Raw genomic sequence first — 12,259 nt, forward strand, 5'->3', positions numbered from 1 at the left:
AGCGAAAATTACCTAAGCTGGCTGAAATAAGTGTTTCAAAGATGCCTTGTTGATTGGAAGCCAAAGCTGGGGGATGCCTTATATAGATGTTTTCTCTGGGAATAATCAGCCCGAAGGCTGGTCTCGGAGGAGGGTGGCAGATGAGAGCTATCAACTGAGGTTTTTATGAAACACGAGACTTGCACTAGAATTTCAATTCAGATAAAACATGCCAATTGAAGTGTATCTTTCCCTTGTCACTTCTGTAGAAAGAGATTTTATTAACACCAATTGCATGGAAACAGGGGTCGGCCACAGTGCCCCCATGAAGATAAAAAGACATTAATGCACTTAGGCTGTGACAGCAAAGAGCAGCTGGTTTTATTTTATGTCCCTTTGGACTCCAGTGGGAGTTTTGTATGAGCAGTGTGGGATTTTGGGGCTGAGTTCAATGACAGATCCCTTTGGTAAAAATCTGGGGCAGAAAGGCTGGGAAGGAGCAGCTCAGGGTGTGAAGTGACAAGATCCTAAGTGGTCCCAGTGTGGGTGAGTTGTGAGACCTCAGGATTGCTACAGATGGGATGTTGGGTGTGAAGATGGACAGATGATCAGGTGTAGATCCTGCCCAGATGTTTGCCAAGCTGTGGTGGGTAGATGCTGGTATCCCAAAGATTTGGGACCCATTCCTACTTGCCAGAGCTGGAGCCACGGGCATGGTTTTTGTATCCTGGTCTTCTCTTTCCAACAGATTCATTTTTCCCTTGTATTGCTGTCAGAGCTGGGCATGAGCTTTAGCCTGACCCAAACAATGGATACGGAAAGCTTTGGGGAAAGATTGTAGGATGCACATCCCCCTCCTGATCCTGAGTCCTGCAGCCATTGCAGCCCCACCCCAAATATTGTGGCAGTTTTGGGCACCACAACATCAGAAAGATATGAAGCTGTTAAAGAGGAGTCCATGAGGATGGGGAAGGGCCTTGATTTGAAGGTGTGTGAGGACACTGAAGGCACTTCGTGTGTTCAGCTGAACAAGAGGAGACTGAGGGGAGACCTCACTGCAGTTCCAACTGCCTGGGCAGGGGCAGAGGAGGGGCAGGAGCTCTGCTCTGGGTGAGCAGGGACAGCACCCAGGGAATGGCTGGAGCTGTGTCAGGGCAGGGTCAGGTTGGATCACAGAGAAAGGTTCTTCCCCCAGAAGGTGGATGGGCACTGAACAGGCTCCCCAGGGCAGTGGGCACAGCCCCAAGGATGCCAGAGCTCAAGCACAGGGACAGAATTTGGGGTGTCCTGTGCAGGGCTGAGGGTTGGATCCTTGTGGTTTTCTTCCAGCTCAGCATGTTCTGGGCTTCTGTAGTTTCCCCCCACAGGCCCCCTGAGCAGGAGAAGGACTGTGGCCCATTTCCCAGCCCCACCAACCCATCCTCAGCTTGTGAGGTGCTTCTGAGGCTTCCTCTGCTCCGAGCTCCATCCCAAGCCTCACTCACTGTTAGTAAGGCCGAGGTTTCACAGTTCCCACCCGGCACAACCAGATTGGATGACAATTTCTCGGCAGGAATTGTCCAACACGTCCTGGTTGCAGTCCCCCAGAGATTGGCACATCTCCTTCAGTCAACTAGCCCATTGTGATAAGCCTGGAGCTGGGTCCCTGAGCCCTGGGCTCCAACCTGCCTGGGCACTTTGCAGTGTCTGGACCCTGCTAAGGGGGTGGGAGTCGCTGCTGGAAAAGCTTTCTCCTTCTAGGTCATCTAATTTAGAGCTTTCTAATAAATAGGCTGCTCGACATTTTTTGATATAAAGGTCAACATCCTCTGATAGAGTCGAGGATTTGAAGATAAGTGGAGGAAATGGCATTGGTAGGCTGATTTTGATAATGATACTAATCCTGGCTCTGATCTTTGATAATGATAGTAACCCCATCAGTGAACTCCTCATATCGCTGAAAATGGGACTGGTATCCTTTTTGGCAGAAGTGATGCCTCTTAGCACAGAGCAGCTTTCCTGGAGACTTTAACTTGTGCAAGAGCTGCCACACAGAATGCAGAAAAGGAAGCTTAAATTGTTTTTCAGGAAGAAAATCAATCAGAGCAAGTGTTTTTGGCTAAATCTGGTCTCAGTCTCCTGAGTCAGCTTTCCCAAACCTGTTGGGTGTTTGCTGATGAATTATTGTAGTGATGAGAACACAGTTGACACAGAGGCCAAAGGGCATTTATGGATGGAGGCTCCTGTTTCAGAAAACATCTTCAAATCCTACGAATCCTTTTATTCAGGCAGAGAAGGACCAAGACTTCCCTTTTGTGGAGCTACTGAGGAAGCTGTGCTTTGGGAAAGGTGGGAAGTGGTTCAGCACAGGGGTTTACCACATCCCTCCAGTCTGTGGACAGTGGATTTTGAAGCTGTTTGTGTTGGAGATGTTTTCTGGCCATTGTGTGTTTTTTTGGGAATGCTTAAGGGAGAGCAGAAAGAAGCTGAGGAAGAAGCTCTTTCTCTGTAGACCCTGACAGTACACACAGGGCTGGTGTCCAGAGAGAAATGCCCAGATCCACAAAGTATGTTTGGAATTCCTTAGAGGATTCTCCCAGCAGAGCTCTGCAGCACCTGAGGATTTCTGGGGAGATCAGAGCTGGCAGGGCCTGGTTTCCAGTATGCCCTGTTTGCTTTGCTACTTAAAATTTTCCCAAGTTAGAGTAGTACAAGGTCCTCTTTTTCTGAAGAACCCCAATGCCTGTATCACATTTTGCTCCCCAATTTCTGGTCTCTAATGTGATATGTAGCATCACTTTTCAGGTGGGGCCAGTTTGGGGATTGTCACACACCTCCCACAGTCCCAACAACCTTTATTCTCCTTGACCTGTGATCTATCACAGGCATGTGCTGAGAGCTGATTCCTATCTCTCGTCAGGTGGATCAGTTATTGCTCCGTAACTGGCTCAAGCCATGGGGTTGGAGATGTTGGATTTCTTTGATAAGGTACCAAAGTGACATTCTGATATCTGAACCAAAGCAGAGTCAAAGCACTGAGTAAATGCTTTTCCCATCTCCCCCCATGGTAGTCTCCCAAATCCCAGAAGAAACAACTTATTTCTATTACTCAGACACTTTCTAGCAGGAATTATCTGCCTGAGCAGAAGATAGTTTGCTTTCTTTGTGTTTCTTAGGCTCTTGCTATGACTTGCTCTCTAGAGAGAAAAGTATAAAACTCCTTCCAGGTGACATTTGCAGAAAAAAAAAAAAAATCAATTGTTTATCAACATCCCAGCAATCAATAAATGCAGTGATAGGTGCAACTGCCTCTCTCAGAGCTGAACCTTGATTGCTAAGGAGGCAGATTTGCTGCTAAAGCCACCTGGGCCTGAGGCTTGGCTGTATCTGTGGGGCCAAAGCCTGGAGCTGATCCTTGGAAGATCGGAGAGTTGCCTGGTGCTGTCCTGAGCCCTTTGGAAGATCAGAGAGTTGCCTGGTGCTGTCCTGAGCCCTTTCCCTCCTCAGGATAGTGCTGATTAGTGGTCTGTGCTCATTGTCTCTGCTCTATTGGGCTCTGCTGATTGAGAGGGCTCTGGAGATGTTCCCACAGGGGTTTGGGCTCTGGGTACTTCTACACCAAGACACAGTGCAGAGATGAACCACAGGGCGAGGTGTTTGTCCTCACCCCTGTTTTGAAGTCTTAATTGTCTGTTTGTCCACCTTCAGCAAGCCCCTGGACTCCCCTCTCTCTTTCTGAAGAACCCCAATGCCTGTAGTACGTGTTGTTCCCTGATTCCCTTGGCATCCTGAGCTTGCTGCTGGAAGTGGGCATGGAACACTTCCAAGGCTGTGGGTATTGACGAACTTGCTTCCAACCGCACTGGTGAAAAGGCCAGACTGGACAGGGCTTGGAGCAACCTGAGCTAGTGGAAGGTGTCCCTGCCCATGGCAGTGGGTGGGACTGGATAGGCTTTAAGGTCCCTTCCAACCCAAGCCTATCCATGATTCTGTGGTTGGCATCTCCAGACATCCATCTTCTTCCTCCCTCTCCCCAGATGGTGCTGCTCCCTCTGCCTGGGACACCTGCAGGATTGAAGGTGTTACTTGAGTCCCATTAAATGAGGCAACTTGAAGATGTCCCTGTTTGCACAGGCTTCCTGAGCCTGAGCTTTCCCAGAGCCAGAGTTTTTCCAGAGCTCAAGGAGCATTTGGACAATGGTCTTGGGTACAGGGTGGGATTATTGGGGTGTCTGATTATTGGCAGGGCCTGGAGTTGCACTGGATGATCCCTGTGGGCTCCTTCTGATTCACGAGATTCCATGATCTAACTTTGAGGTCTCCACGTGGCCCAGACACCCCCTCCCAAAGAAACAGGGTAGGAATGGAAGAGTTAACACCAGCAGCTCCCAGGCACGCTGGAGAGTTACATCATGTTGCTGTGGAAACTAACTTTGTGAAACCACAGTGATGTATGGGAAAGCTTTGGGTCAGCGGGTAATAAATTCTGTTTAAAAAGTGATTTTTTCCCCATCTGCTGATGTAAACATCATTAGGAGAAATGACGGTTGAGAGATGGATTTCTTTTTCTATCAATTTTCAGACAAAGGAAATAATTTTGGGTGTGTGGGGTTGGTTTTTTTTATATAACAAAAAAGTTGCTGGAAATCAGAGAGTACTATAAATAATGAAATAAAGAAAAAGCATTGGTGATGGAACAGAAATTTTCCCTGGTGATTGGTTTACAGCTTCCTGTGATTTAATGGGAACGTGCAGTTGCCTGTGGGAAGCTGCACAAACCCTGGATGGGCTCTGTAAGCTGATGCTTTGTAAACTGTAGCACAAATCTCAAACTTTGAGGGCTCCAGAGCATCCTTGGCCTACAAGTTTTATCTCATCTGCATTTTCCTGGCCTGCCTGTTTTCAGTGAGGGGTAAGTTCCCAACCTGCCACATCACCTTTGGGATTCTCACTGAGGTGTGGGGGCTTTTTGAGGTTGTTTTTGACCCTTTGGGACCCAGGAGGGTCTGGAGGGATGCAGCAAAACTCTCTCAGTTTGCCCAAAACAGTGTGACAGTCCCAGCTAACAGCAAGTGTGCCACTGGAAATGCAGACAAAGGTGTCACCATGATTAATGGGGTAATTAATAAGCAATTAATGTGCTTCATGGCATGGCTGTAGCTTTTCTCCCAGCCTTCCACTCAGCACTGATCCACTTTCTCTGACAATCAGAGCTCAGAGGGCTGTTGGAGATGATCCTTCCAGACCTTCTCCTTGGTGCCACCAAGAGCATCCAGTGCAGCTCTGCCTTGGCAGGGCAGGGTGTCTGCTTTGGAGGGAAATGAAGGAAATCTGAGGGTGTTGTTTCACCAACTGATGGGATTTAAAGTGATTCAGTGGATTGTTCTAGAAATGAGTGCTCTGAAATATCCTCCTTTGGCAGCTTCTCCATTCACATCCCCAAGCTGTCTGAAAGTTGGCCCATGTGCAGATACCCCACCTGGCATCACAGATTCCCATTTCCCTGACCTACAGTGTTATTCCAAACTCATCCTTCTGCCTCTTTCCTCTCCTGGCTCAGCCTGCGTTTTTCCATGCCCTCCAACACCCCCCCAGTTCTCCATCAAACCTGGGTGGGTTCTCTCAGCTATGTTGAAGCCCATCCAGGTGTTAGGCTGAGTTTAGAGCTGAGCAAGAAGAGCATTTCCCATTATGGAGTTTAATTTAAGTGTACTTTTTGTTTTGAAATGTCCCTGTGAAACCATTAAAAATTGTTTACATATTTTCAGTCGATTCTGGCATTTCAAAGCAATTGGAGTATAAGAGAAACTTCCAAGTGAAAAACTGTTTTAGAATTAAAATCAAGGTATTCTATGCCCTCAAAATAATGAAACATGATGTTTTGATGTTGTCAAAACACTCGGGTCATTGTTTTGTTTAGAAACAAGGCTGGGTTGGTAGTGACAGGCCCAAGTGAGTTGTTTCCTTTTGCAAGAAGTCAACATTCCCATGGAAAATCCCCACGGAGCTCAGAGAGGAGCAGCCAAACCTCACTCACTTGTGTAATACCATCCCTTTCACTCTTCAGCCTCAAGGCTTGTGCTCGAGGAGGAATCCCAAAAGTTCATAATTAATTTGTGTAGCTAATTCATGGATGGAGTGGGAATAGGATCGTAAAACAGTAATAATCCTCAGTGTTTGTGAGTGATGGAGTGGCCACCGAGGGCACCCATGGTTTGCTGAGGAACACGAGTGTCTTAGAGGACATGGATGTTATAATGCAGTGTAACAAAATAAATGGCTGTGGTAACAAAGGGCGACCAGGTCAAAAACAGGCAGAAGATTCCACAGCTCGGGAGATTTTGCGCTTTGTCCTAGACTAATGGAAATGTGAGGAGAAACCTCCCTTTTAGAAAGCAAAGGAGAGGAAAAGGGATGTGAGGGATTGCAAGAAACCCCATCCCCCGAAGACCAGCACAGGTGTGTCCTTTGAGCTTGGTGTTTTGGGATCTGAAGGGATTTAGGTTGTCTCTGTTTATGAAGACCAGGTCCACCCCTGGGGAGCTGCCTGTGCACCACTCCAATGGCTGATCCTTGGCATTCCCCAACCCTCCAGGAGAGATTCTGGCTCAGGAAAATGCTCCTCCCAAGTGCTCAATTTGCTGCAGGCTGCACATGGGCACCGGTGTGGAGAGCAGGATGGCTCAGGACCATGGTGCTGCTCTTGCACGGGATTGGGGTGGCTTCTTCCTCGTGGCATCTCTGTTTGCACCTCCAATAGTGAGGTTATCCCCATGCCCCAGGAGGTTCTCCCCTGACTGCCTGCACTTTTAAGTGCATCCATAGTTTTCTCCAGCCCAGCCTGGCATGTGGATATTTGAGAGCCCACTGCATCTCTGCCAGCACAGCTTGTCTGCTGTAACCAACCCAGTCGTGGCATCATTTACTGCTCCTCCAATATTTGTGTCAACTATGATCTTTCCTGGCAGCAAACTCATGTTTTCTCTTCCAGATCCTGGAGAAAAACGTCCAGCAGTCCCCAGCTGAGAGCAGAGCTTTCCCTGCACAGCCCTGGTGGATAAGAAGCTCAACAAGACCTGGGACCCAGAAACCCCCCGTGTGCTGGGCTGAGTCCAGAGAAGTGTGGGCAGCAGATGAGGGGGGACTGTTCCCCTCTGCCCTACTTAGGTGAGACCCCCCTGCAGAGCTGCCTCCAGCCCTAGGGAACAACATCAGGAGGACATGGAGCAAGTCCAGAGGTGGCCATGGAGATGCTCCAAGGACTGGAGCCCCTCTGCTCTGGAGACAGGCTGGGAGAGCTGGAGACCTTAGAACCCCTTTAGTGCCTAAAGGGGCTCCAGGAGAGCTGGAGAGGGACTGGAGATAAGGGCCTGGAGTAAGAGGGCAAGGGGGAATGGCTTCCCACTGCCAGAGGGCAGGCTTAGATGGGATATTTGGGAGAAATTCTTCCCTATGAGGGTGGGGAGGCCCTTGCACAGGTTGCCCAGAGAAGCTGTGGCTGCCCCATCCCTGGAAGTGTCCAAGGCCAGGTTGGACGGGGCTTGGAGCAACCTGGGCTAGTGAAAGGAGTCCCTGCCCATGGCAGGGAGATTGGAACTGGATGAGCTTTAAGATCCCTTCCAACCCAAACCATTCCATGATTCATTTTATGAACCCTCCCTTCACTCCTGGCTCCTCCAGAGTGAGATTTCCTCTGTTTTGGAAGGGTCAAGATTTCAAGGCAAGGCCCCCAGTTCATTCACCTCCGTTTTGTGCATCCAGCAGAATTCCAGGCTGGGTGCTGGGGAGATGGTGTGAGCTGTGGTTTTAGGATGTCAGCAGTGACAAGGGGGTGAATGATCTTTCTGTCAGTGCAGTGGAGGCCATCCTGCACTATCGATTTCTTTTTATTTGTTTTTTGTTTGTTTGTTTGTTTGTTTAGCAGAACACTCCATTCAAAGCAGTGTAAAGCACTCTTTAAATATTAATGCTTTTCCCCACTGATTTCCCTCTCTGCCCCCATCTCTTGTTTTACCTGGACTGCTGGACAGCTGGAGGATATTCCCACCAAATGATTAGCAGGTCCAGGATGGTGCATAAAACACTCAGCAGTGCCCCTTTACCGGGGAAGCAACTTGACTTTCATTGTCAGTGCTGAAAGCATCTACAAACAGAGATTTAGCATCAGCCTCCGGGCTTAAGACACAGCTGTTATATTTTCCTTTCTCCCTTTATCTGTTTTTTTCCCCTCTCCTTTGCACTAATGTAATGCTTATTTAGGAACTGCAGCCATCTGTGTCTGCTGTGGATGGCACTGTTAAATTTGCTATTGCTTTCTTTCCACTGGTTTGATGAGCCTCCCAGAGCACAGAGAATTTCCCAGGACAGCAAAGACTTCCTTTGATTGCTTTATTTTATTTTTGGTTTTGTGATAACCTCTGAAAGGGATGGCGTACACAGTGCTGGGAAAAGGTGGGCAGCTGGAGAGCTGAGGATCCTGCCTTGTGCTGAGTTAACAAGGTGAGTTTATGAAGAACCAGTCAGCAAAAAAGTTGATGAAATTAGAGGGGATCATGAATAAAAAGGGAGGGAAGGAGGAAGGGCTGGGACTGGAGCTCTTCCTGTTCCTCCCACCAGCTTGTGGTTGCTGGTGAGATGGATCATGCAGGAATTGGGGCAGTTGCAGAAATCCAGTGTCCAAGGCCAGGGAATGTTTTTTGTGGTTTTTTTTTTTTTTTTTTTCCTCCCTGGGTGGACAGGGAGCTATCCCAAACTGGAAGTCATGGCACAACAAAGGCTAGGTGTGGCACTGCCAGTAGGAACTCTGATGTTTCTGTTGGAGAGGCAGAAGTTGATTTCTTCTTGTTTTGTCCCCAAGTTGCCTTCAAATGGCTCGTGTTCACCCTGGTGAGGAAGGGTAAATTTTAACAATATCTGCAAAAAGAATGAAAAATATCTCTCTTTTGGCCAAACCTTGTAGAGAGAGCTGCTCTGGATGGACTCCCCAGTCCTACAAGTTATTCACCTTTTAATCCACCTCTCTTTGATTTTGATTGGTGTTTTCTCTGTCAGCTGCTCCTTTAAACTCTGCTCCATGGGAACCATAACTCCTCTTTGCTCCTCTACCTCTTGGATTGCCCTCTGGATGGGAAGGTTAATAACAAGTTTATCTGAAAATACTTTTCCATCTTATGGAAAATAATGGGGCCCAGGAATTAGGTGGTGGAGGTGCTGCTTTATGGTCTAGAAGGGCTGAGATGGGTTGTATTTGACCATAAACCCTTTGGCTGCACCTCTTTGGGTAGCCCGGACTGTTCCATACTCCTCCTCCAAAGCATCATTCAGAATCCCTGAATACACTGAGCTGGAAAAGGACCCACGAGGACCATCCAGTCCAACCCTCAGCCCTGCACAGGCCCAGCCCCAGGAGTCACCACCTGTGCCCACTGCCCTGGGGAGCCTGTTCAGTGCCAACCACCCTCTGGGGGAAGAACCTTGTCCTGAGATCCAACCTGAGCCTGCCCTGACACAGCTCCAGCCATTTCCTGGGTGCTGTCCCTGGTTCCCCCAGAGCAGAGCTCAGTCCTGCCCCTCCTCTGCCCCTGCCCAGGCAGCTGGAACTGCAGTGAGGTCTCCCCTCAGTCTCCTCTTGTCCAGCCGACAACATCAAGTGCCCTGTGGCTGCAGGCTCTCTGAATTGACTTTGCCATCTCCCAGGATGGGATAAGGTGGTGTTCTGAATGGTGATAACTTGCCTGGTTCAAAGCCATGGCAGGGACTGCTGCAGGCATGAGATGGTGGAGCTGGTCAAATTCCAGATGTCAGGAAAGTCACTTTAGCTTTGCAGGATGCCTGAAGGTCCCCGTGTGCCTCAATTCACAGACACACAGGAAACACCTTAGCTGCTACTAAGACTGATACCTCTCCATCCTTCAAATCCAGGCAGGCAGGAGCACATGATCCTGCCTTGCCTGCTCAGAACCAGTCCCTGGGATGTGCCAGCATCCTGTGGAGCCATGGGCACGTTGGTCTCCCTGAGCTGGCAGTGAGGATTAGTACCTGCAGTGCTGAAGGCACCCCACCCTAGCTAACTCCTGAGGGCCTGGCAATATGGCTTTGCAGCTGTCAGCATGATGAATGGATGTTATGTTTTATTTGCTGCTTTATCACATACTAATTATGTATATGATAATTCTGAGTATCACCGTTTCTTTGGGCTCATTTGTTTTTCACTCTCTAGAGCCAGAACAGGGGGGCATTTCTATCTTCTCCACTCCCATTCTTGAAATTCTGCTTTAATTGCTTCTCTTTGACTCTTGCTTAAAGTTTCCTGCTCTGAAGGGGTCAGTGTATTGATCCTGCACTTTGATAAGGTCAGCAGAGATCAGCTGTGACATTTCCAAGCCATTTGCTCCTCCCCTAATGGGCTTAGTCATCAAAGAGTTTTACAGGGGACAGGGCAGGGGAGAGATTGAATTTAAACTCTTACATATGTTGATTTAGGCAGTCCTGGAAGGTTCTGAATAGAGGTGTCACTTGACAGGCTAAAGCATGTGATGTGCAGGTTATGAACCCTGTGTGTGGTACCGGCCATCGTAACCAATGTCGTGGAACCTCCACGTGACCCACCTTACTGGGGGACTGAGTGAGGTGGCACTGACTGATCCCAAAGGGCACAGAAAAAGGTGACCCCCACTCCTGGCACACCTACAAACCCTGGCTGTGCCTCCAGCCACAGCCAATGTGCCTCCAGCCACAGCCTCTGACAAAACAGAGGAAGGTGAGGAGATTAGGAAAAAGAAACAGCAGGCAACATCTGTCCAGCCAAATGAGCCTGGAGGAGGAGAATAAATAAATGAATTCCTTCCCAATGTCTGCAGCAACCAGCTGAGGTCTGGGGGAGTGAGATTGGACGACAGCAAGGGGCTTAATGAGGAGTCCAAGGCTGAGCAGCAGATTACACAGAATTTCCTGTTCTTGTCATGGCTGAGGGGACAAGGACGGGAGCAGGGGCATGGGGGGATGCCCTGCACTATCCAGTCCCACTGCCCTGAGCCTGGATCCTGTCTCCCAGGAGCTGGATTAAAGCCTGGTTGTCCCAAAGTTATCTCCTGCTGGGCCAGTGGTGTCAAAGGAGGAGGATCCACACCCTTGAGAGCTCCTCCAGTGTTCCCTTGCCCTCCCTGCTGGGAAATTGCACTGAATTTTGGGACTTACCTGACCTGAACTTCCAGGCATTGCATCTCATCGTGTAGCTGTCAAAACCCTTGGAAGTGCCCTGGGACCCAGGATGTTTCCATGCTGGAGGTATCTGGACATCTTGGGATCTATTAAGCAACTCTTCAACAAACTGAACAAGCTGAGCTGAGTGAGGAGTTTTTCCAGCCCTCAGCTGTGTTTCTGGAATCCTTTGGAATGCTCCCTGGAGCGTCCCCTCCCTGTGTGGACACCACAGATCTCCTGGGAAAGCTCTGAAAATGCAGAGCTATGGTGAGCTCTGCACAGGGGCTCTCTGAGCCTCTGTGTGAAATGTTGGAGGGGATTGGGTTTCTTTACATGGAGTCATGTAAATGTGGGTAAAAGAAGGAGAAAAATGGAAGGTAAGAGAGGGAGCAAATGCAAAGGGTCAGGAAAAACCCAGTTCCTGTCTCTGCTTGGCTGAATGTTCACTTACTCTGGCATCTTTAGTCCTGTAGCAGTGGTGCTTTCTGAGGTCATCTCTCACATCGTAAGTAGCTGCAATTTGTATTCCTACTTCCCAGAGGTGTTATCTTGCATTTGGTTGCATCAGACTTCATTTTCCCACAGTGCTGTACCCAGGCCCTGCAGATCAGGGTGAGCAGCTTGTGGTCAGGTGAGCACGTGTGGCTGAGCAGAGCAGAGCACCCCGTGTGCTCTGTTACCCTGTCCAACCACGGAGGGATGTTTATCCTCCTGAATCCGTGCTTGGGCACATGGATCAGGGGGCCCTCGACTGGGGTAGACCCTATTGACACCTGATAGGATGGGGTGAGAAAAATGTATTTAGTGGCTCTATAAGGGGCCATGAATCCTGCCCCTGGTATCTGATCTCATTTAACCTCAAGTGCAACCCGCCCTGTTCTTATCGTTACTTACTGTGTGACCTCCCTTTCTGCTGTCTATAAATGTTCCCAGCAAAGAGAATCACTCCAGCAAATGGTGGATAAAATGCTGAATGATGTGGCCAGAGAGCAGAGCATTGGAATTGATCTAAACTGCCTGGATGTCCCTGCTGATCCTGGAGCAAAAGCTTTTTGTGGATGTTTTCAGGGTATCCCAGGCAGTGGCAGAGTGATTCAAT

At 48.9% G+C, this 12,259-nt stretch overlaps 1 long non-coding RNA gene across 8 annotated transcripts in view; it reads left to right on the forward strand.

Annotated features, from left to right (window-relative positions):
- The window catches only part of LOC126646621 (uncharacterized), a 95,521-nt gene that overhangs the window by 20,149 nt on the left and 63,113 nt on the right, over positions 1-12,259 (forward strand). For all 8 annotated transcript variants that reach the window (XR_007630337.1, XR_007630341.1, XR_007630338.1 and 5 more), the window contains one exon: positions 6,950-7,125. This is a non-coding gene — a long non-coding RNA (uncharacterized LOC126646621). The remainder of the gene's footprint in view (positions 1-6,949; positions 7,126-12,259) is intronic.

Source organism: Myiozetetes cayanensis, unplaced genomic scaffold, assembly GCF_022539395.1.
Source record: "Myiozetetes cayanensis isolate MyiCay16 unplaced genomic scaffold, myiCay2020 scf36, whole genome shotgun sequence".
Lineage (NCBI taxonomy): Eukaryota > Metazoa > Chordata > Aves > Passeriformes > Tyrannidae > Myiozetetes > Myiozetetes cayanensis.